The sequence below is a fragment of the Triturus cristatus genome, chromosome 11, assembly GCF_964204655.1.
Source record: "Triturus cristatus chromosome 11, aTriCri1.1, whole genome shotgun sequence".
In the NCBI taxonomy this organism is placed as follows: domain Eukaryota; kingdom Metazoa; phylum Chordata; class Amphibia; order Caudata; family Salamandridae; genus Triturus; species Triturus cristatus.
Window position 1 is genome coordinate 940,979,464 of NC_140594.1, and position 23,132 is coordinate 941,002,595.

Here is a 23,132-nt window from a genome sequence, read left to right on the forward strand (position 1 = left end):
TCGCCAAATTTGGCGCAAAACTGCTCCCATGCTGGTACCTGAGCACTGTTGGTAGTAACTGCCACCAGATACAAAGTAGTTTGTTTGTAGTGCAATGCGAAGCAATGATATGCTAAAGGAGGTGGGTACCTGGATTTTTCTAGGCCTTGTCTCTAGTAACATCTCTATTACCTGAATACTTTCCTCTATGGGTATGTTTGTATAGAGTGAGGAAATATCAAGGGTCCCTGGCCAGTCAGAGTCAATATCATATGGCATTCCTTTAACCGGGTTGATCATATACATCGTATCTCTCACATACGTTTCCTTGACAGGGACAAAGTCTTTAATAAAATGATCTATATTTCTCCCAATGGGCTCTAAGATAGAACCACATCCAGATAAAATGGGGCGACCTGAAGGATTGGTGGTACTCTTGTGTATCTTTGGTAATGTATACAGGACCGGGGTTCTGGGACATTCTGTATTAAGGAACTCAAACTCCTTTTTGGTGATATATCCTTCATTAAACCCTTCTGTGGTGAGACGCAGTATGTCATTGCGAATATCTGGTAGTGGGTTGGCACACAATTTCTTATAGAGCTTTTCTTCTCTAATTTGTTTTAGGATCTCTGTGTCATAGTCCTTACGGTCTTGAACAACAATCCCGCCCCCTTTGTCAGCAGGTTTCAGGATTATGGAATTATCGTTTTTTAGTGCATTAAGTGCCTGACACTCTTGTAATGTGATGTTATAATGTATGTACTGTTTAGTAGTTTTTAATTTGTCCAAACCTTGTAGTACAAGCTTCTCAATAGCAAGTAGTTCAGGTGGCATCATAGCATTGGTGGTAAAAAAAAAGGTTGACGTGGTTGTAAGCCTGTTACTAAGTCTTGTGGGATTGGTTGGTCTTGTGTGATTGGTTCTTTGTCGCTGAAGAACAATTTGAGACATATCTTTCTAAAGAATTGGAAGATTTCTGCTTTTAAGTTGAAGAAGTTAGTTCTTTCTGTTATCACAAAGGATAAACCTTTGCTCAGGAGTGATATTTCTGAGGATGACATTATGTGATGAGACAGATTGAAAATGGCAATGGTTGCCATTGTGTCCATGTCTAGTCCTAGTACGGTTGGGGACCCCACTAATAGTGTTTGCGACGTGTTTGTCGTTCCCCTGGGTACTGATACCAGGTCTTGCATTTGGCTGTCCCTCCTCGATCTAAAAAAAGGCTTTCCTGAGCAGTTACCTGTTCTGCTGGGACCTGGTTGGGCGTCGGAATCATCTGATCCTCCTGAGGATTCAGAAAATGTAATGGGTTGGTTTCTCCTGTACCTTCCCCACGTGTTCTGTCTGTTCTGATTCCCAATCGTGGTGTAATAATCGTCTCTAAGAAAGGGGAATGATCTTTCTTTCGAAAAGTTCTTAATGTCTTTAGTAACCTTATCTGCCTTTTTTCTTCAGTTCAAAGGAATTGAAATCCTAAACAGTTTTATTCAATTTGTCCAACAATGTTTTGGCCTCTGAGAACCCGTCACCACTGAGAAGTTCCTTCTCTAACTCCTCAATCTCTTTGAGTTCTGCCTTGGCATGTTCCAGTGCTGTTCCTACATCCAGGACCATCCAGTGGCGAGTGTAGCTCCATAACTGGCTGAGGACGATTTATATGAATGCAGTATTTGTGCAGTGTGGAGCAATGAAGTGAGCAGCGGGCGAAGACGGCAGGCACTGTCAGGTGTAGGGTGTATTAACTGGCCATTGCTGTAAATCGCTGTGCTGAACTGGACTGTGGTCTGTGCAGAGCCCCGTTTTGAATGGTTATGAAATGGAGGCTGGTGGGGTCACTCTCTAAACAATAATCCTGTGGATTGTTCGATCTCAACTACAAACAGGTCCTGTATTAGCCTCGACTTCGCGGATCAGTGCGACGTGAGGGGTACCTAGATGCCAGCTGGGGCGGTGAGGAATACAACTATTGGCGTGAAGTATTGCAGCTGGGCTTGTTGGTAGTTACTAGAGCGCTTGGCCTGAAATCATGGGAAAACTGGACAAAACGCAGCCTTGCCTCACTTTTGAAATGCGCAAAACTGGGCGCACACAGGGCAAGATGGCATCAGACTCAGAGGCTGAGGCCCCTTCGGATATGGGGCCTACCCTCGAATCCACGCTCCTCGCAATGCAGCAAAGCCTGCTGTCGATAGACAAAATCAACGCCTTCAATTTGCGAATGGATCACACGGCGGCAAAGTTGGACAAACAAGGTACGAGATTGGGAGAGGTTGAACAAAGAGTGTCCACCATTGAAGACTATGTGCAAACGGTATCTGAGAAATCTCTCATCGTGGAGAAAGTGCTCGCCCTAATACAAGCAGAGAATGATGACTTGGAAGCTAGGTCAAGGAGGAATAACGCATGAATAACGGGGCTTCTGGAGTCCACAAATGCCGGAAAGATGGAACTATATATCGAGGGATTACTTAAGGACATTTTTGGCGCTGAGAATTTATCACTTATGTTGATGGTTGAGCGGGTGCATCAAACTTTAGCGGCGCGCCCCAGTCCTGGAGCTCCACCGCAGCAGATTATGGCAAAGCTGCTGAACTATCATGATCGGGATACAATTCTTCGGTTGACACAGGAAAAGGGGCAGATCACGCAACAGGGGAACGGGCTTGCCTTTTTTCACCAGACTTCACTAATACTGTCCAGGCTGCACAGAGGGAGGTCATCCCCACTAAAAAATTGCTCCAAGTAGAGGAAATTCCATACGCCATGTTGTACCCAGCGAGGGGGGGGTGGAGTCTAGGATTTTCACGAATCCAAAAGCCGCAATGGAACATGCGAAACGACTAAAGAAACGGCAACGAGGCACAACGAATAACCCAGATACAGATGAATAGTGGCTTCAGGATGGTAACTAAGGCTGGACGGTAATGCATGGTGGGGTGCTGCATGGCCTCAGCTGGCGGACTGGAATGTAGAAGTGTTCTGCACTATTGCTTGATTTAGATCTGCCTGCAGCTTTTGCTATAATAACATGCCTCCTGTGTGAATTGACTACGAGACTATGATTCCACAGCGGTGCACGTTAAATATGAGAGACTTTGATATGTTGCCAATGCACCATGTATGGCGAAGAGGCATGCGGCCGTGTTGTATAATAAACACAGTCGGCCACTAGTGGAGGGCTTTATGCACCCTAGTGCCCTCATATGGGTGCTCCCCATTTATTAATTTGGGTTCTTGGGGGGGTGGGGGGGGGGGGTTTATTGTGTTCTGATTGGGTTGTCTTTGGCAGGTTGGGGGTGCTGAAGTTGGTGGGGGGGTGAGGGAGGCAGTGGCGCTTGGGGCCGATAGTTCAGATTACAGCAGAACGGGGTTGTTTACAGTTTACACTACGGCAGTGTGTGATGAGTGATATACCTATAACAAAATGACTTTTAATCTGGTACAGGTGATGCGATAAAACTAATGACCTGGAATGTACGTGGGTTGAATAACCCTAATAAAATTCGAAATGTGCTCGCTTATTTTTGATAGGCAAGTGGTGCAGGTTGCGTTTCTCCAGGAGACGCACCTTACTAAAATCACAGAACTACATGTTGGCTCTCAGTGGGCAGGGTGCAAGTGGCTTCCTCATGCTCTTCATACTCTAGAGGTGTGATGATCTTAGTTAAGAAAGGGACCCCCATATACATTTCTTAGTTCGGAACAGGATGAGCAAGGTAGGATAATACTTGTTTTGGGCAAGTTGGGGGATAAGATGGTACTGTTTGTTAATACATATGGGCCTAACTGATGATTCCACCTTTTTTAATGACATATGGAGACGAATTTCCTCCTACCCTACATCATTATTCATATGGGGCGCTGATTTAAATGTGTGCTTGGATACCAGATTAGACCGTTCTACCAATGGGAAGCAGGTGGCTCTGATTTTGACTAAGTTGATGGAGGCAGAGAGCCTTATTGATGTATGGAGATCACAAAATCCATGGGTGAGGGAGGGTACATGGGTCTCTACAGTGCATGGATCGTAATAACAGCTTGATTATTGGTTGATATTCCGGGTGGCGGCCCCTGAACGGTCTTGGTAAAACACCTGGCGAGAACATGGTCGGACCAGTCATCAGTGCTTATTGAGCTGCACAAGACCTCCGTTTCAATGGCGGTTGCAACCGTCCTTCCTTAAGGACAGTTTTCAGAGCTGAACTTAGGATGGCAATTCATAATTTTTTCTTGGAGAATGAAGGTTCAGTAGACAGTGCAGGCAGGATATGGGAGGCATTTAAAGTAACAATAAGGGGAGTGTGTATGGGGGCACAGGCTTGTGTGCTGAAAGACCTTAGAATAGAATAAGAAACCTAGCAGATATAATTTGCATGTTAGGGCGGGACTATGAGCGATGTCCAACAGCCGCTGTGTTGGCACAGATTAGAAAGATGGTCTCCGGGCACAATCAAACTGCAGAGCAGGAGATACTGCATAAATCGCGGCGTTCCAAGGCACCTTACTATGGGGAGGGTGGATGACCTAGTCGCTCGCTGGCGCATAGGCTGGCAGCCCCTAGGGAACAAAAGCACATTACTGAGATTCTTGATAAGGATGACGTTGTTAAATATTCCAAGCCTGACATTAGTAAAATATTTATTGACTTCTATTCTAAACTATGTGGGGTCAGGCAAGAGACAGCAGAAGTTGATGTGAATGCTTATTTAGAGGATATAGCGTTGGGATGGTTGTCTGATGGGCAAAAAGAGTATTTGGTGCAACCATTTGATGAGGAGGATGTCAAGGAAGCAATCAGGTATCTTCCTACCTGTAAAGCGGCAGGGCTGGATGGCCTGTCCAGCAAGTTCTATAAAACCTATATAGATAAAATTGCTCCAGAATTATTAAAAGTCTTTGCAGAAGCATATGAGACTGGTGTACTTCCCCCTTCCCTTAGGGAGGCCTTGATAGTTACGCTTCTGAAACCTGCGAAAATAGCAAATAGATGTGACTCTTACTGACCGGTCTCCCTCATGAATTTAGACACGAAGATTCTGGCTAAAATGATAGCAGCTAGGCTACAACCTTTGATCCCTAGTACTTCCGGACCGGACCAATCTGGGTTTGTTCCTAAGAGATCTACGGTGCACGATTTTTGCAGCATTACATCATTTGGATCCAGTAACTCTGGCAGTTGCTGTGCTTCTTGATGCAGCAAAAGCATTCGATTCCCTCAAATGGAGCTATATGTTTGTGGTGCTACGACGATGGGCATGCCGCCTTTTTTTAAAAAATGGATCCAGATATTATACACCAACCCGGTAGCACGAGTGCAAGTAAATGGATGGGTGTCAGACTACGTTGCAATTTGTAGGGGCACGCGACAGGGCTGCCCATTGTCCCAGCAATGTAATCACTGAACAAATCTCACGTTGGAGGCATCTGCGATTGTCATTCGCAGATAGAATCGCTGTTGTGAAAATGAAAGTGCTTCCCAAGTTGCTGTATGTTTTTATCAACATACCAATTAAGCTAAATATCGCCTCTTTTCAAACATTACAAGCTTGCTTACGGTCACTAATTTGGGCTGGCAAGCAGCATAGGTGCTGCTCGAGCACGCTGACATTACCCTTCGAAAGAGGTGGCTTTGAGGCGCCAGATATACGTTTATATTACCTCTGTGCTCAGGCGCAGTTTGTGCACTACTGGCTGTTTCGGCAGAAATACATGCATTTGTCGGTGGAAGCAGATGTGGTGCATCCAATGCCATTGCCAGCTAGGATCCTCCATAGCAGTAATAGTGGTAATAGCAGGGAAATTAATCAAGTTGATTGCACGGTATGGGCATGAACGCTTTAACCAAACGAGCGGGCAAAGTACATCTATGCACCAAATTTGCCAATTGAGGCACATCCGGGGATATCAGTGGTGCAAGAACCGGGGGCTCTTAATATTCTTCAGACGGTGGAGATTACAAAATTGGGAGATATGTAATGGAAGAGAACTTTCCTAACAATGGCAGAGATTCAAGCTGGGCAACAGAATACACTCATGCAAGGGCTTATATATGCCAAATTGCGGGCAGCGGTCTGAGCTATGTGGCCTGATTTTCAAAAGGAACCGCAAATGCTGAGGGCATTGCAGACTGTTTCGAGGGGTGGTGAATGTAGGGGATTGATAACTAGAATATATTCTGCTTCTCAACATGAAAATGAATGGGAGGATTCCCCAGCATTGGAAAAATGGAATGCTGTTTTAGAGAACCCCATGTCACATGAAAATTGGGAAATGTGTTGTAAAGTGACGTCTAACTGCCCTTTGCAATCTGCAAATTATTCATTTTAAATATATACAAGAGATATATTATATGCGTGTTAGGTTGTTTAAATTTAGTCTGCGTGAAGATGCAAGGTGTATTAGATGCCGTCAGGAAAGTGCGGTCTTCTTGCACTTGGCGTGGTTGTGTCCTGCCATATTTAAATTTTGGAGTGGGGTTGTAGGAGCAATATCTGAAATGACATCTGACAGTATAGCTTGTGAACCGGAAGTGTGCCTGTTAGGTCTGTTGAATAAATTCAAGCCATGTAATAGACGGATTGTGGCAATAGCTAAACTTATGGCTAAACATGTAGTTGCAATGTACTGAAATTCTAACACTGTACCGACTTTGAGAAAATGGGTTTGTGATCTTTTATATCGTAAGGAACAATTGAACATGTACACAGAGGAGTTACCGGAGATCTCTAGGCCCATTGATTTTTGGGCTCCACTGCTGCCTACCCGATGGCACACCCTGATATGGTTTAGATAGACGCTACTATGGGTTTTACAGAATATGAGAAACATTGGACGATGTGTTATGGTATTGCTATGCACTGCTGTCTTTATGATGCTTAGCTGTAATGCCTGTATATGCCTCCTTTTCTTTCTATCTCATAAGGTTGGGATAGGGTAGAGGGAAGGGGAGGGCTGTTTGAACAAATGGTGGTGGGGGTGAAAGAATCGCAATAGTGATCGCTGAATCCTACATTGATGTAATTCACCATTGACAAGGTCTGTGATTGCATTATTCACTGTATGGTATATTTGCGATTTAATTTTTAACAATTTTAAAAATGATAAAGTGGACACTCTAAGTCAACAAAGCAGCTCACTGGTGTAAGCAAAACGTGGGATGCAGGGTTAATGTGGCCAATAAAATCATTATAGCCTGCAGGGTCAGGCGGGTAGGACCCTTGCCAAAAGACACTGAGGGGGGCTGTGTGGTAATACATTTTAAGGACTTGAGCTTTGTACATTTCTTACTATCTACTCTGTATCATCAGTCACATCAAATCACTAAAATAGGTGCTTTGCCTTTGGATTATTTTTACTGGTGTCCTGACAGACCAAGGGGAATGACTTCTTATCCACTATGCCTCTGGCCCCATCTTTAACTTCTAATTGTTCAGCTAGTACACCACTTGCTTCTTTCCGAACTTCAAACCGATTTGGCCCATTGCAAAGTCTGGCAGATATAGATGGACGTACCCCGTCTCCCAACCAAGACAGTCTTTTCCTGTCACACCCGCCACTAATCTTGACCTCGTTTTAGATTATTCTTTGGCTGCATCTACACCTCATATGGTTAAGCCAGCCCCTGTCTTACCTAACTTACCTTTGGGCCTCTGGTCAAGTCATGGAATATAGACTGAATTCGACATAAATTAGCAAATGAAAACTGGCCATCAACAATAAATAACTGACATAGTTAGCTACCAAGAGACATGGTCAAATGATCCTATTTATTTACATAGTTTTGAAACCTTATACATACCTGCCATTCCTTCACCTACTGGAAGAAGGATAGGAGGCCTGATCACATTTATCTCGTTGGCTTAAATGTTAAAGTCTTATTTTCAAGCCCCAGGCTTCAGATTTGATAGGTGTCCCAGTCAAATGATTTAATATAATTTTAATACATTTTTATCATAATTTGTTTTGTTTTTTTAAACACAGCCGAATATATTGACGAATTGGAAGCTATTCTTGAAAGACTACTGTCTAGTGAAAAGAAGCATATTTCATTTTGTGGGCTGATGATCTTAATATCAGCATGTGCAATCTTAGTGGTAAACAGGTTTGCGGAGTCACGAACGTAAAGGGCGAAAATGTTAGCCAACTTTACCCCTAATGCTTATGGGGAAGCTCTTAACTGCTTAAAACTCACCCATGACCTTTAATTTTCATGGGGAAGATTATAGCAATCCCATCTACCTTTGTTGGTAGGGGGTGTGATCAATTTCATCTTACTCTCAGAGGATTTGAGCTCTCGGAGGAGCCACGAGGTACATGCCTTTCCCCTGAGCGATCATCCTATTATCATAAGTTTTTCTTCTCCTGCTCAAAACTGCTCTAGACTAACAACTACAAATACTTTGTTTACTGAGTAGCACAAGGAGAAGCAGATAAATGGGCTCAAATTGATGCACATAAGTTATTCAAAGATCTGGTTAGCAAGAACCCCGAGGCGGTTGCAAATTGTCTCTCAGAAGAGGCAATGAAGGAAAATTATGGAGCGTTTCAGACCTGTCCAAGTTATTTCATCCAATGCAGACTAGAAGTAAACCCACCAGTGCCTGCCCAGTCCACAGATGGTTTAACGCAAAGTGTACTATGGCTTACAAAGCCCGAAAAAATGCCACCAACACGACACCCCGCAACTCGATAATAGTCAGGGTGGTTAGGAAGGCCTATTGATAGGCACTTCATAACAGAAAAAAAGAATCAAGACAAAGCTTGGGACGATTTTGAAAGGGACAATCAAGCATTTTGGGAAGTTATAAAATCGACTTTTTTTTTTTTTTTTTTTTTTTTTTACACGCTGTCGGGAATTTATTGCCTCATTCCCAAACAGGAATTGGTGACGGATTTTGAGCACATATTAACTTGAAAAACTCAAATTCTGCAAGCTTCGTTGAGTCCCCCACGATACCAAACTAACATTATCAGAGTCTATCACTGTAGCGGACGTATCCAAAGCTATTACTAGTTCCCCTGCAGGAAAGGCACCAGGCCCCGATGGGGTACCTGTTGATTTATTTAAGTAGAATATCACTTTTTGGGCCCCTTTACTTACCAATGTTTTTAGAGCCATCATTAAAACTGACCTATAGATGCTTGGCGTGAATCAATCACCGTACCCATCTTTAAGAAAGGGGAAAGGAGTCGCCGGCAAATTTATCATCCCATATCCTCATCGGATTCTTCAGCTAAATTAAGCAGGTGTGTTATCCCAAGTGTAAGAAACTGGCTCTATATATACTGCACCAAAGTGAGATACAGTGTGTATGCAGTCCAAGAGTCTCCAGAGGTTTGCCAGAGGTTAAAGTTAGATAGAACCTTACTCTCTAAAGTGGTAGCTTGGTCGGGCAGTATCAGAGGACAGTGTAAAGAATTTGATGTACACAGTCAGCAAATGGTCTCACACACAAGAACTGAACTCTAGGCCAATTGTTTTGTATAAAAATATATACTGTTTTATTTCTAGAACCAAGCAAACCTGGTACAGGTAAGCATTTAAATACTTTGCAGTAGTAATCTACTTGTTTGAACACAGTTCAGAATTGCAGTATAACTGGTACTGGTTTTGATTACAGGTTGATGAAAGCAGTTTGCAACACATTGCAGGTATAGTACATTCAATTGAATGGGCTTTTTAAGTAAAATGCAGTTAATTACTTTTCAGATAACGTTTCTAACCACAGGACGGGATCCTAGATTCAGCCCTGGGACATTTCCTGAAAACAGGTGAGTAAATGCGTTTTGGTTAAAAGGTATGATTTTTAAGGAATATTATTGTATTTCAAAAGTTGACACTTAGAAACTTTTTCACATAGAATCACCAATGTTATCCTGTGGGAGGAAATTCACTTGGCAAGTAAGTTATGTTATCATTACTTTTTCTTACTCAGTGCTGGATCCTGGATTCAGCACTGGGACATTTCCTGAAAACAGTTGGGAAAATGAGTTTTGATTAATCGGCTGATTTTTAAGGAATATTTGCAGTTTTCAAACGTCGACAATTAGAAACTTTTTAAGAGAAAAGGTGTCAATGTTATCCTATGAGGAAAAATAAGTTATCGGTTTCAAGGTAAGTAATCGGTCTTTTGAGTTAGGGTTCTGGGGTTAGACTCAGGGTCTCCCAGGGTCAGTGATGCACTGTTGTTGCACCTTCAGCGCCACTCGGGCGCAGAGTGTTGAGGCCCAATGTTATCCTATGGGGATAGGGGGACTCCGGTTGGTGGCTGCTGGCAAGCAGGCCACAGGGTTGTGGAAGCAAAGCTCCTAGGGTTAAGCTCAGGGTACGTTGGGAACCCAGTTAGCACCAAAGGTGCACCCTCAGTGGCGCTAGTGCAGCCGGGTGCAGGGTGCAGTTTTGAGGTCGGGTGCCCTGTTGAATTCAATATACATTCCCCGGGACAAAGAAACACTGCAGGCTCAGGGACGAAGATCTTCCAGGAGGGACCACGACTTCGAGGGGTAAGTTGGGATGGTTAGGCACCACTGGGTTGGGCACACAAGGCCGTGGGGCGTCGGGTGCAGGGGTGCCTTTAGACATCAGATTTTCTTACCTGCTCTGGTCGCGGTAGGGGAGGTCTCCTGGATTGAGGCTGCAGGCGTCGTCTGGAGGCTTGAGGTAGGTCACCGGATCTCGGGTCAGGATCGCCAGGGGGACCTCCTCGTGGTGTTTGTTCACTCGAACAGGGGCCGGGCTTGGCGGGTGCAGAGTGTGCTGGATTCGCGGGTCCTGGCTGGCACCAGAAGCTGCAGTTCAAACACATCCGGTGATCACAAGAGAAACAGCTTGGAAAGTGAATGCAGGCAGGTCCTCCGGGGTTTTTGAGGTTGCTGGCCGCTGGACACGCCGGGGTTTTGCAGGATGAGGTTCGAGGGTAGACAGGCCTGTAGGGCTGGGGCCAAGTCAGTAGGCGTCGTCCTCTTGTTAGCTCTGCACGGCTTCTTGTCCTTCTTTTCTTGTGGTTGCTGGATCCGAGGAAGGAAGGTTCAGGGTGCCCCTAACCACTATAAATTAGGGGTGCTACAGGTAGGTAAAAAGCAGGGACCAATGGGTCCCTTCCTTGGGGTGAGTACACCCCCTATTTTGCCACTCTCCAGTGGGAGGGGGGCAGGAGCCTGTCCCTGGTTGGCTGGGTCCCCCATCCTCAAGATGGCGGGGACTCAAGGTTGTGCGTCACCTCGCCTCCCCCACCTTAGAGGTGGAGTTGGCAGAGGTGGGCACATCTCTCTTCCTCACTTTGTTTTTCCCGCCAGGTCTCCCGCCCAAAGTGGGGGGTAGAACCAGTGGGGACCAGTTGCCGAGTACAGCAAGTGGTCTGGAAAAGCTCACAAAGGTGGCATGCCTTTGAAGCTTCTCCTTCGTGAACCCTGCCCATCCTGGGGGAGGAGGCTTGGCACCTCGTTCCAGGATGTGCATTGTTTCAGGCCCCCCCGAGAGCAGCAAGCTCTCGGCCCAGGGGTCCAGAAACATGTCTGGTGGTGGCAGCCTGCGCAGCCCCTCAGTCAGGTCACTGGGAGTTGGTCGAGTTTCAGGGGGCATCTCTAAGATGCCCTCTGTCGTGCATTTTACATTAAATCCCACACTGGCATCAGTGTGGGATTAATGTGCTGAGAAGTTTGATACTAAACTTCCCAGTCTTCAGTGCAGCCATTATGGTGCTGTGGAGTTCGTAATGACAACCTCCCAGCACCATATACTCTTAATGGCAGCACTGCACTTACAGGGCCCATGATTGGACCTGGGCACTGTAGAGGTACAGGGCTCATGCACCTGTACCCTCACCACTGGCATAGGGCACCAAGCTAGAGGGGTGACTGATGTATGCCAGGGAAGTGGTTTGTGAGCATGGCACACAGGGATGTGGGCCATGTCGTCTCTTGGTTTTGTTCTGCACCCAGACACCCAACCTGCAAAGGCAGTGTGTGTGTGCCAGGGTACAGGGCCTCTTAGGGTGGCACAACTGGTGCTGCAGCCCTTAGGAGCCTTCTCTGGTCACAGTGCCCTGGGTACATGGGGTACCATTTACCATCTCTAAGATGCCCTCTATCGTGCATTTTACATTAAATCCCACACTGGCATCAGTGTGGGTTTAATGTGCTGAGAAGTTTGATACTAAACTTCCCAGTCTTCAGTGCAGCCATTATGGTGCTGTGGAGTTCGTAATGACAACCTCCCAGCACCATATACTCTTAATGGCAGCACTGCACTTACAGGGCCCATGATTGGACCTGGACACTGTAGAGGTACAGGGCTCATGCACCTGTACCCTCACCACTGGCATAGGGCACCAAGCTAGAGGGGTGACTGATGTATGCCAGGGAAGTGGTTTGTGAGCATGGCACACAGGGATGTGGGCCATGTCGTCTCTTGGTTTTGTTCTGCACCCAGACACCCAACCTGCAAAGGCAGTGTGTGTGTGCCAGGGTACAGGGCCTCTTAGGGTGGCACAACTGGTGCTGCAGCCCTTAGGGGCCTTCTCTGGTCACAGTGCCCTGGGTACATGGGGTACCATTTACCAGGGACCTACCTGTGGCCAGAGCTGTCAATTGGGTTTTGTTTTGGGGAAAGAACACAGGCCCTGGGGTCCTGACTGGCAGGGCCCCAGAGTGCATCAATTCAAAGAGTATCAGTAGTCTGGCAACAAAAAAAGGGGGGGGGGTTTACTGCAACAGAAACCCACTTTCTCACACTAAGTAAACGTGAAGAATGGGCAGAGGCACACTCCTTTTCTGAGGTACAGTTTGGTTTTAGACCATACTTTTGTACTGTCGAACAGGCACTTATTCTCTCCATACGTCAAGGCCAGGAGAGGAGCCATCCATATGGGATTCATGAACCTCTCCTGTGCTTTGGAACTAGTGGATAGGGAAAGATTGTGGGGATTGATGGAAGCAGCAGGCCTTGAACCTCCCCTACTAGACTTTGCAAAAAGACTTCATTGGGACACGCTTATGAAGTTATACACAATCCTGTGACTGTCCACAAGTTATAGAAGTTACCAGAGGGGTAAGGCAGGGCTGCATATTGGTGCCCTTATTTTATATAAATGCTTTAGATACATTTTTTGTCTATAGAGCCGTAGATGTTCCTAGAATAGGATCACATCTTGTTCTCGTACTTTTGTACGTGGATGACGTGGTCCTTTTGGCCCATACTGCAAATGCGCTACAGATTCTTTTATATGGTTTTAATGATTTTTGAGCGCTCTTAATTTACAGATGAACCAAAGGAAATCTTTTGATTTGACTAGCGGTCCAAGATTTACTCATTTAAAATTGCTTCATATTGGAGGATTTCCCATTAATGAAATCTCAACATTTAACTATTTGGGTATACTTTTTTACTCCAAAATGACATGGACTAGATACTATAATTGCCCAACGAGCACAGAAGATGCTGGCCTCTAGTGAAGCAGGTTTTAGCTTTGCAAAAAAGCTGGGTCATAGGCCATTTAAAGAGATGATTACCCTCTATAAAAGCAAATGTGTTTCAGCAGGCTAACATAGGGTGGGATGTGGGCTTATGCAAAATTAGGCCCCCTTAAAATTATAGAAAATAAGTTCTCGAGCAGGATTGTTATCAATCACCAAATCTACCCCAGCCTCATTTCTCATAGTGAATTTGGCCTGTGCTTCATAGAAGACGAGGCAAGCTTGGCACCCATTCTCTTTTTGCAAAAAGTGCGTGTTACTCCTGAACTAAGCTTCTCCCGCAAACTAGTGGAGGACTGCCGCAAATTAAGTAATCCAACAGCTATTTCATGGTTAGCATATGTTAAGAAATCTCTCAAATAGAGGGAGAGAGGGAGGAAGAGAGAGGGGAAGAATTGTATGATTTTTTTTAATGTGGTCACCATCGCTCAATATGTCCCGCTCTCCACAACCATTGATATTGAGCCATATCTCAGTTGTGTAGGGAACCCAAAGTTAAGACTTTACCATACCCGTTTAAGACCATGCACAGTTCATTACCTAGTGTCATTTCGTCAAACAGGGTCTTGGTTTAAATCACTCCCATGTTACCCATGTAATGGCATTTCGACTCCATCTACCTCACACGTTATGCTTTTTTTGCACATTGTATCATACTTTTAGAGCCCATTATTTCAACAGTTTTTTGCAGGCCAGGACTTTTAGATCACATAAGAAAGGGTTGCAGTATTTTCAGCACCTAAAATTCACAGCTTTATTTCATGTGGCTTTAAGTTTTATTGCATCCGCTTTAAATTTAAGGAAGATGTACACTAATTGATTAGGACTGAGTCTTGATATTCGTTCAAATTAGTTTTATTAAAATAATTATATTTCCCATTTATAAGGGTATATAAATAGTTTATGCTACAATAGAGCTTTTTGGAAAACGCAACCATGTTTCTCTGCATTTGCTCGCTGTGGACTTTTTGGGAGACTATTGTTTAATAATGACTTTTTAAGCTTCAACTTTCAAATTGTGTATCGATTTATTTTTGCATGATGTGCATATATTTTCTGTGTGCTTTTATGGTCATTAATTTGACTGAATAAAGAATTTTGATTGATTGAAGTTCAAAAGATGATTGATAGCACACAAACTAATCAAGCTGGGAACCGGTGGTTAAAAAGGTGTCCTGGGTCTTCATTCCCCAAATAGACCACAGCTGGGGTGGCAATGATTACAGTGGACAGCCAAAGGACTGCTTCTGTCTTGGGCTCTGAGAAACCATGTTTACATAACACTGTTTACTTGCAGCATATTTAAGTAAAGTGATAAAACTAGGATTAGATTCAGAGTTCCATGACTATCGTAAAAACTGCACCACACTGAGTGGTTGTGTCTGCCAACCCCAGTTTATTTCCCATACTTGAGACTGAACCAGCGGGCCGTGGAGGAGACAGCGGTTACAAGGCAGATTCTCCTTTTTAGGTCTCGCATGAGCCAGCGCTTATAGCGCTGCTTTGGCGAGAGTTTTAGTAAGCGGGTTTTGGAAGTGCTAACCTAGTGGCTTTTTTCAGGCCTCCAGCTTGCGTTCGCAATGGCGTGCACAGCTGCTATACTGGTTTCTAGCATTCCTCGCATGGCCGGCTTTCCTCCCCCTCTCTCACCCGCTCCTCCCCCTCCCTTACTGCACGGAAGAGTTTCGTGAGATGCTAAGGAGGTAACAGACAACAGGCGCCACTGGGCTCAAAGCCAGACATGGCCATCCAGCTTGATTAATGGCTTGGCATTTGCAAGTGTTACCAGTACACAAACCACGGGCGCCAGGAGAGGACAAGCCATACCAGACATCCACCTTAATTTAAGTTGCAACTGTGCTGCAATTCCGTTTCGATTTTAACACAAAATCTTTTATGCAGGAAAAGCTTCACATTTTTAGGTCTCGCTGATTATATCAAAAGTAAAGAAATAGATGTTTTTTTTCTATTTCTTTACTTTTGGTATAATCGCAGCACACACGCTTTACTTTTAATATTACAAGTAAAGCACGGGTACCGCGATTATACCATAAGTAAAGAAATAGAAAAAAACATCTATTTCTTTACTTTTGATATAATCGCGGCACCCGCACTTTACTTTTAACATTAAAAGTAAAGCGTCGGTGCCGCGATGCTGGTTTATAATCTTAGTATTTTGCAAAGACTACATCCTTTCCTTCAAAGGACTCAGCGCTCCTTATTTACTTTAACACCAGTTTGCATTCAAGATCAAACAATGAAGACTTCCCCTACTTTCATGATAATGAACTGCAGAGAGCTCACTAATACTCTAATGCCTCTGTCAGGGATTTGATGCTTCCTCACACCCTGTGTAAAACATTGGCTCTATATCAGACCTGTGTTCCCTGAGTCCACTCCTCCCCAAAAGGCTGGCCTTCAGTGGGTCAGATTTCACTCATGTCTACAAAGATATGCACGTTGGGCACACAGTTTAATCTAACACGAATCTAACATACTGAATGTGACCCAGAGAGACAACAACATTTACCTCTATTAAGAGAGCCCAGCGCAATACGTGAATGGCTACAACAAGATGACTAATTCAAATTTCAGAAAGTGTGTGTAAAATTCTTGATGTTCTATCTTACTTGAAGGGTGAAGGGTGAAAGGTGATACCTCAAGGTACCTTGCATTCAGTTCAATTCAGAGCCGCAGCATCATTGTCCCTACTGCCAGCACTTCCCGCTGAGATGAATGGTTTAAATGATGAACCACCAGGCTGCTGTGAGGCCCTTAACAAATAGTTCTGTACACTGTGAAACCCCTACTATAGTACCACAGCCTCAAGCCTTCCAATGAGCCTTCCCAGTCAGCCTTCATTGGATAGGTGGGAGAAAGACCCAGGTGTGCCAGTCCTCCATACTAAAGATCTCGGATGTATGCCAAGCCCTTTGTTAAATAAACATACGTGACACCAGAGCAGCAGGGCTAAGCTGTAGTTGATGTAAAAAGAGAATCCTCAGAGCAGCAACACCCATTGAATGCACACGTGGTCAGCTTTCCAGGGCGAGGTTTCCTGTATAATGTAGATCTCAAGGACGAGCTCTGCTAACTATGGAGCAGCAGGCAAAACTAACAAGCATTGGCATAGCCAATAGGCCTCGCTTTTGGGGCCTTATAAGTATTTAGTTATACAGCACAATATCCTCGGTGCAACAACAGCAACTGTTGCATGGCTAAACACTTATAAGGTCCCAAAGGCGAGACCTATTGGCTATGCCAATGCTTGTTTTACTTGATTTTATATTGTGATCTTTTTTCCTTTCAGCTTTGTTTTAATTTATCTTTAAAAAATGTCTCCCATGGACAAGCAGAGCCATCCAAAGCGTAATAACATAGCTGTAAAATATTTATGAGCTTTGCTTGAATTAAAGACACGTATGTTCCTGGTTTCCGACATTATGGTACTCGATTATCTGGTAAAAAAAAAAAACTATGCTTCGGTCTCTGAAATTTGACATAAAAAGAGCTGGCACCTGTACTACAGGTGCAGTACTAAGTTGGGGCGTGGAGGGATTTTTTTAACGTCTTCGTTCAAACTGATTCCTTTGAGAAACCCCTTCATTTTCTGCAAACTGTTAAACGTGCATTTTTATGTTAACACAGTATTAAACAACACTCGGGCTCGCTGTCACAAGGCTGCGAAGCTAGGGCAAGAACCCCCTGTTCATCTGTGCTCTCTGTGACGAGAATTGATTTGTTCGCTTATGAAAAACTCAACATAAAATGACACTAGCTATTTTAACCATTACACTCGGTTATATTTGTGTCCTATTCTGATTTAAGACTCACCATCATCAGCTTGTATGAAATAGGCTATGTACGATTAATGCAGCTGTAATGGTGTTATTGACGCCAAAGCAGATATGCTATAAATTGTGAGTATGAATACACTTTCGTAACAGTGGTCTTGTTTTCATTATAACAACCCTATTTAAAAAAACAAGGAAGCAATTTTGTCAGAACATTCTTTTCTTCACAAAAGAAAAATAGAGATATAAAGAGTAACATAACCACATGCCGCAACTTACACGGTGCAATCCAAGAATTCAAGGGAATGATGTCTTCCTCACACTTCCGGGTCGATAAACAACCAATCACACGACTAAACTGGAAAGCGTCTGGAACCAGGTTGTTATATGAGGTTTGTAGCGCTGAAGGATCTCAACCAATCACAGTTCGCAGCACAAAAAAATCGATGTTCTGATTGGCTGGAATGCTACACGTGCCCCTGGTAAGACGTCCTCCTGTCGACTGGTAACGCCTGTTTTTGTGGAGTGTGTTAAGTACTGGAGTGTCGGACTTTGCTCGAGCACTATCAAATATGTGTTAGTGTTCAGCCTGTCCAACCGGGCAGAGCATGCTAAACTGCTTGCCGCTGCCCTTGTGAATGGGGAGAGTATCGCGGACGAAACTAGTGGGCGGCCTAGGTTGGTAAAGGTGGGCTAGCTACTGAACGAACGCTCGAGCCTGAAGGTAGCGTTGGAACCTCGACCCTAAAACGTGCCGACCTTTCGTTTGGCGGCCTGCCATTCTTTTCCTACCCAGGATGTTGTGTTAAGGCGAGAACTGCTGACGTCTGAAGGGGGGTATTCCGGTTTCAATCTCGGTGGTCGTTTCAACATCTTTTTATTCTAGGACACATTACGTAATCTCCCTAGTGCACATAGATAATGAATGCACAAAGAGCTGAAAACAAAACCTTACCATAAGGAAGACCAATTGGTCCCAATTTACTGGCTGATATGTAAAACCAGAAAACATGGATAACACGCTGCTTTCCTAAATATTTTGTGTGATCTGGAGCAAATATTTAATTTCACCAAAACTCCTTTTTCTTTGTTATTGCACATGAAAGCGCTTTCAAATCTGTGAATTTAATAGACTATAATGTTCTATACTCTGGGCCATGTACAGGGTTTACATGAGAACTGTTTCCTTTTACCTCACTAATGATTCATGTTTAAAAATCAACACTTCACAGTGCCATAATGTGGCATACTGATGTCAAAGCTTCTATATATATATTTTTTTTAAACTTTGAAGAGACTATCGTATCTTACCTGATCTTTATTGTAAAAATTAACATAGCAAACATTTTCAGGGCTTGGCTCGTGCTCGAGCTCCAAACTGAGTCAGACGCTCGGCTCAGCTCTCGTCTCACTGTTAATGTGTTGCTCGCCAACCTTTACCAGTGGTGAGAACAGTGGTCGAAGTGGGCGGGAACGGCAGGGCACGGCGTGCCCCTACTTCTTTAATTCTATAGATTCCGTGCCACTACTTTTTTATTTGGAACATGCGTCCCTGGATGTAAGAAATATCCAAGCACTGCAGAGAAGGCTGGCATTAGTGGCTGTTTGGGGACGGGCGGGGAGCAGAGAAGGAAAAGGTCTCCGTCTCTTGCTTCCTGCCCAAACAAGACAAGGAAGGTGTCCGCTTCTGCTCTGCCATTGGCAGCTGCCCCCCCCTCTCTTTCTTACTCTTATTCCCTCTGTTTGTGTAACTCCTCCTCACTTACCGAAAACCGTGACTCAAGAAATGGTTCTCACCCTCTCTTTCTTCCTGTCGTTCATTTGTTCCCCTGTGAAATGGATGCAAAAAAGAAAAACACTTTTGTTGGAAATGCCGTTTTGACATTTTTCTATTCCAAAGTGCAGCCACGGAAATAAAAGGTTCAAAATATGAAAAATCAATAAATAAAGCAAGACAAAATGTTCTTAAAGTGCCCAGATCGGTTTTATTCAAACCCCAAAAACATTAGCGTCACTTTACTCAGTTTGCCAGTGAAGCGCTGTTCTTCCCCGGTGGGGAAGTGCGCCAAACCTGGAGGTACTGCGATACCTGGTTGATGGGTGGATTGGAAAACAAAATGTGTACGGCGGCTTTGTGTTCACGAATGTGGTCTTTTTAAACCATACTGCTTACGTTTTGTAAGCATATAAGCAGTGGACATTGAAATGGGTCCTTTCTGGGCCCTGTAGTTTTCAGGCAGAAGCACTCACTGATTTCTGAATAGTGAGTGTAAAAGCGTTAAGTTCACCATGTTGTTCCTGCTTACATTTCACAAGCTTTATTTAATCTTTCATTCCCAATGAGTGTTTGCTTTTTCCAGGATGTTGTTACTTTTTCCTTTAGGGAGCATATTGCTCTTGCCAGTGCTTAATTTGAGTCGCATCCAGTTGTTTATAGCAGGTCAAATTGGATTGTAGTTGAAGGCAATGTGAATTTCTCTCAGTGGGGCAGTATGGTGTTCAGTGAGGGAGCGGATGTAGCACTGGGGGCAGAGCTGCCGAATTTAGAACTGAGGAACCAGGTTCAGCCTTCATGAGCAGTCCTCCAGACCACTCTCCTGAGGGAGCACATTCCCACGCTAGACCTTAGAAGACCCTGCAAATCCGGAAAAGCCCTGGTGTCTTAACACCAGCAGGTGGACGCTAGCAGTGGCGTGTGGGTTCACCTTGAAGGCTTGCCCACCACAATCCATACTGAAGATCACCTCCAGTCTTGCTGGCAGGCCTAAGAAGTAGCAGACCCTAGAGCATCAGTGAGGTCACAGGACCCCTGAGAAGAGCTGACACTAGGGTGATGCGACCGGTGTGTCCGCAACGAGTGCTGACTTTGAGTGGGGGCATTGTATATTATGGTTTTAAAAGCACTTGCTGCCTCCTTCCTGGCCTACAGCAATTTTCGGCAATAATAAAAATGTCATGATAACTCCGGTGAATAAACGTCTTACTAGAGCGAGATCGGAGTTTTGTCTAGTGGAAGTTTTGACTCATGGAAAGATAGCGCAGAGGGTTAATGTGCCTGCTGCTAAGAACATGTACCATGCCCATCACAAAGTGCACATATTGTAAATAGGTTAGTGGGTTACTGCTTTTGACAGTAAGATCCTTTTGCTACTTGCAGTTTATAAGTTAAAATCCTAACAAAGAACAGTGAGCTATTAGCTTTCATCTTAGAGCTGCATACAAACTGCAAGGTATAAACTAGAGCTTTATGTTTTTTTTCCCTAAGCCTTTGATTATCCTAATGTTGCAAAAAGTGTTCATTTGGATAGAAATCAATAATGATTATTAAAGGGAACCTCCAATCATGGTATTAAGTTTTAAATTCTGAGTTTGTGTTTCTCCATATCAATCACTATTAAACTATACTGCCTACTAATATGGTTGTCATGTGACTCCTACACCTTGTAGTCCTTTGTCTGATGTAACATTTCCCATACAGTGCTTTACTCATGTAAAATTGATTGTCTCTGTGTATATTTCTGACAACAGAAAATCCATGGCTCAGAAACAAATGGCTTGTTCTTCCACTTTTAAGCATATTTGGGACATTCTGTGATTAGAAACATATCCCACTTTGTGAATTTATTTTAATGTCAATAACTCGTATTAATCGTTAAATAATCATGTGTATCCATTGGTTGAATTACATAACATAATAAGCTGTAAATGGTCAGTGAAATGCCAAACAAATACTAAAGATTGGGATGTTTTGCCAATCCTGGCCACACCTCTAACTCCGCCCACTGATCCAATCCTCAGGTTATTCCCACCCTCTGATTCTCCGCCCACAGTTCCCCTACTTTTTTTCCCCCACTTCAACCACTGGGTGAGAATGATCGAATGTTGGAATGCTGTATGTGGGATGGAGGAGGGTAGGACTAGCCTCTGAAAGTGGCAAGGCTAAAGAAGCATACGTAAGAATCGTTTCCAAGCGGAGTGGCTTAAGTGTATAATTTGAGCTGGTAGTTGCAGGTAGGACTAGCAGCGCTTTACCCCCACATTTTTTAGGTCTCGGCTGGCGTGGGCTGCGCACATGCGCAGTCTCGCTGGCGAGATTTAATGATTTAGAGGGAATTCTGTAAAGGGCTTCAAGCCCTGCTCCTCTTTCCCATTGGCCGGCATCACCGTTTTTGCTAAACGATGGCCAGCCATTGGGAAAGAGCACTTTCTGACGTAGACTTTTCAATTTTTTTCGGTCGGCCCAATTGGACAGGCTCGTCCGCTTTCCGGATGAAGTGAAATTGTTCTTATCTTTATGGGGCCATGTGTTTCAAACGCATGGCCCCATAAAGACAAGAGATTCTCTTTTACTTTCGGGGCCGTGCTTGTTACTAATCAAACAAACCCCAAGCCGGATTTCTCTGTCGTACGAACCCCACATTTCTTCTGAACAGATTCGCTCTGTCTTGCTTTAAACATATTTTTAGCGGCGCGCACCTCGGAGCATTTTTGCCTCGTGTTGTCCTTCACACACAAGGCTGCACTTTACATATACACACAGTGTGTGCGTTTGTTGACCCCGGTTCATGCATTGCGACTCTTTGTGGGACAAAGGGTGGAGGGTGGGGCCGAGCCCCACTGTCGCCTCACAAGACCCATATTCATATTAATAATAATCATCATAATATCCGTCGTCTTAGTGACAGTGCCATTCTTATTAATTCGATTTTTCGTTCTGCTTATTTTATTGTTGCCACTGAAGTTGTAATTCTGTTATTCTTGTTTTGACGCTCAAACCTTCGACAATAATGATTATATTTCTTCCGGCGATGTTTGACGCCCAGGTGGCTTTGTGTTTGCGATTTGTGACAGAGATAAGAAAATCTGTTTATTTAAGATCATATAAATTATTATTTTTACCGGTGACAGCGTCTGTGTGCAGCTCGGGGGGGTGGGGTTCATGCTGCGCAGGAGTTTCCGCATGGGTCGGTAGGTACATGCACCCTCAGGGGAGCCTCCCCCAACCTACCTCTGTCTGGGGTTATTGGAAATTGGGGGGGGCGGGTTCCATCCCTGATATTATATATCCCGCCACCCTCCCCAGCCTGTAGCAAAGTCTGAAGCCCCCCCTGGCATAGGACAGATGGGCTCGCACAGCCCCCGCCCTACAAGGGACACGCAAGGGATTCCTCACGTCTCATTTTTCATGTTTTAATTTTCCTTCATCTCAAGTTCATCTTCTGGAGAGAGACGGGCTGAACATGACTGAGGCGCGGGGGCTTCTGGAAGATTCCAACCGCCTGCCGTGGTCCTTGCACCGCATCACGGGGAGAGGGGCTAATTAGAGGGGTGTCAGTTCCATATTAGAGAGGCCTCCCCCGGCCCTTCTGACTCTCCTGCTCCAGATCCCAGAGGAGAGAAACGCATACCGCCTGCCCGCCCGCCTGTCTGTACGCGTTTCCGTCTGTCAATGAATTCTGATTTGTCTGTCTGTCACCACAGGGGCTGTCCAGTGACCCAGAGGTCGGACCCCTCTTTCACCAGTCCTTTAACTCTAATATAAATAACCCCCAGACTCAGCGCTTTAGAAAGTTTGTTTCATGACATTGCCAGTGTTTTCAGCACTTTGGGGACCCGCGCGGGCCCTTTAAGAATGTGACGTCCCACATTACATTGTAGAGGCTGTCTATCGACACACAGACATACACATATTGTACAAAAGATTCCTGGAGCTCGTTGTAAATATGGCCTGGACCTGGGAGGCGGAATGAACACCGCCCTCTCATTCCAAGTAGCCAAAGGTTCGCTGCTTGTTTTGTTGTAAGGTGAGGGTGGGGGGGTGGCACACAGACACCACAAGCACCAGTGCTGCCCCTCCCCCTCCTGTGCACTCAGACACCC

The 23,132-nt window shown here is 44.6% G+C and overlaps 1 protein-coding gene across 1 annotated transcript in view; it reads right to left on the bottom strand.

The window, feature by feature from the left end:
- BRF2 (BRF2 general transcription factor IIIB subunit) overlaps positions 1-17,655 on the bottom strand; it is a 39,520-nt gene extending 21,865 nt beyond the window's left edge. The window contains exon 1 of the mRNA XM_085634946.1: positions 17,532-17,655. The gene's annotated coding sequence lies outside the window, so the exon portion shown is untranslated. The remainder of the gene's footprint in view (positions 1-17,531) is intronic.
- Between the last annotated feature and the right edge of the window lie 5,477 nt (positions 17,656-23,132).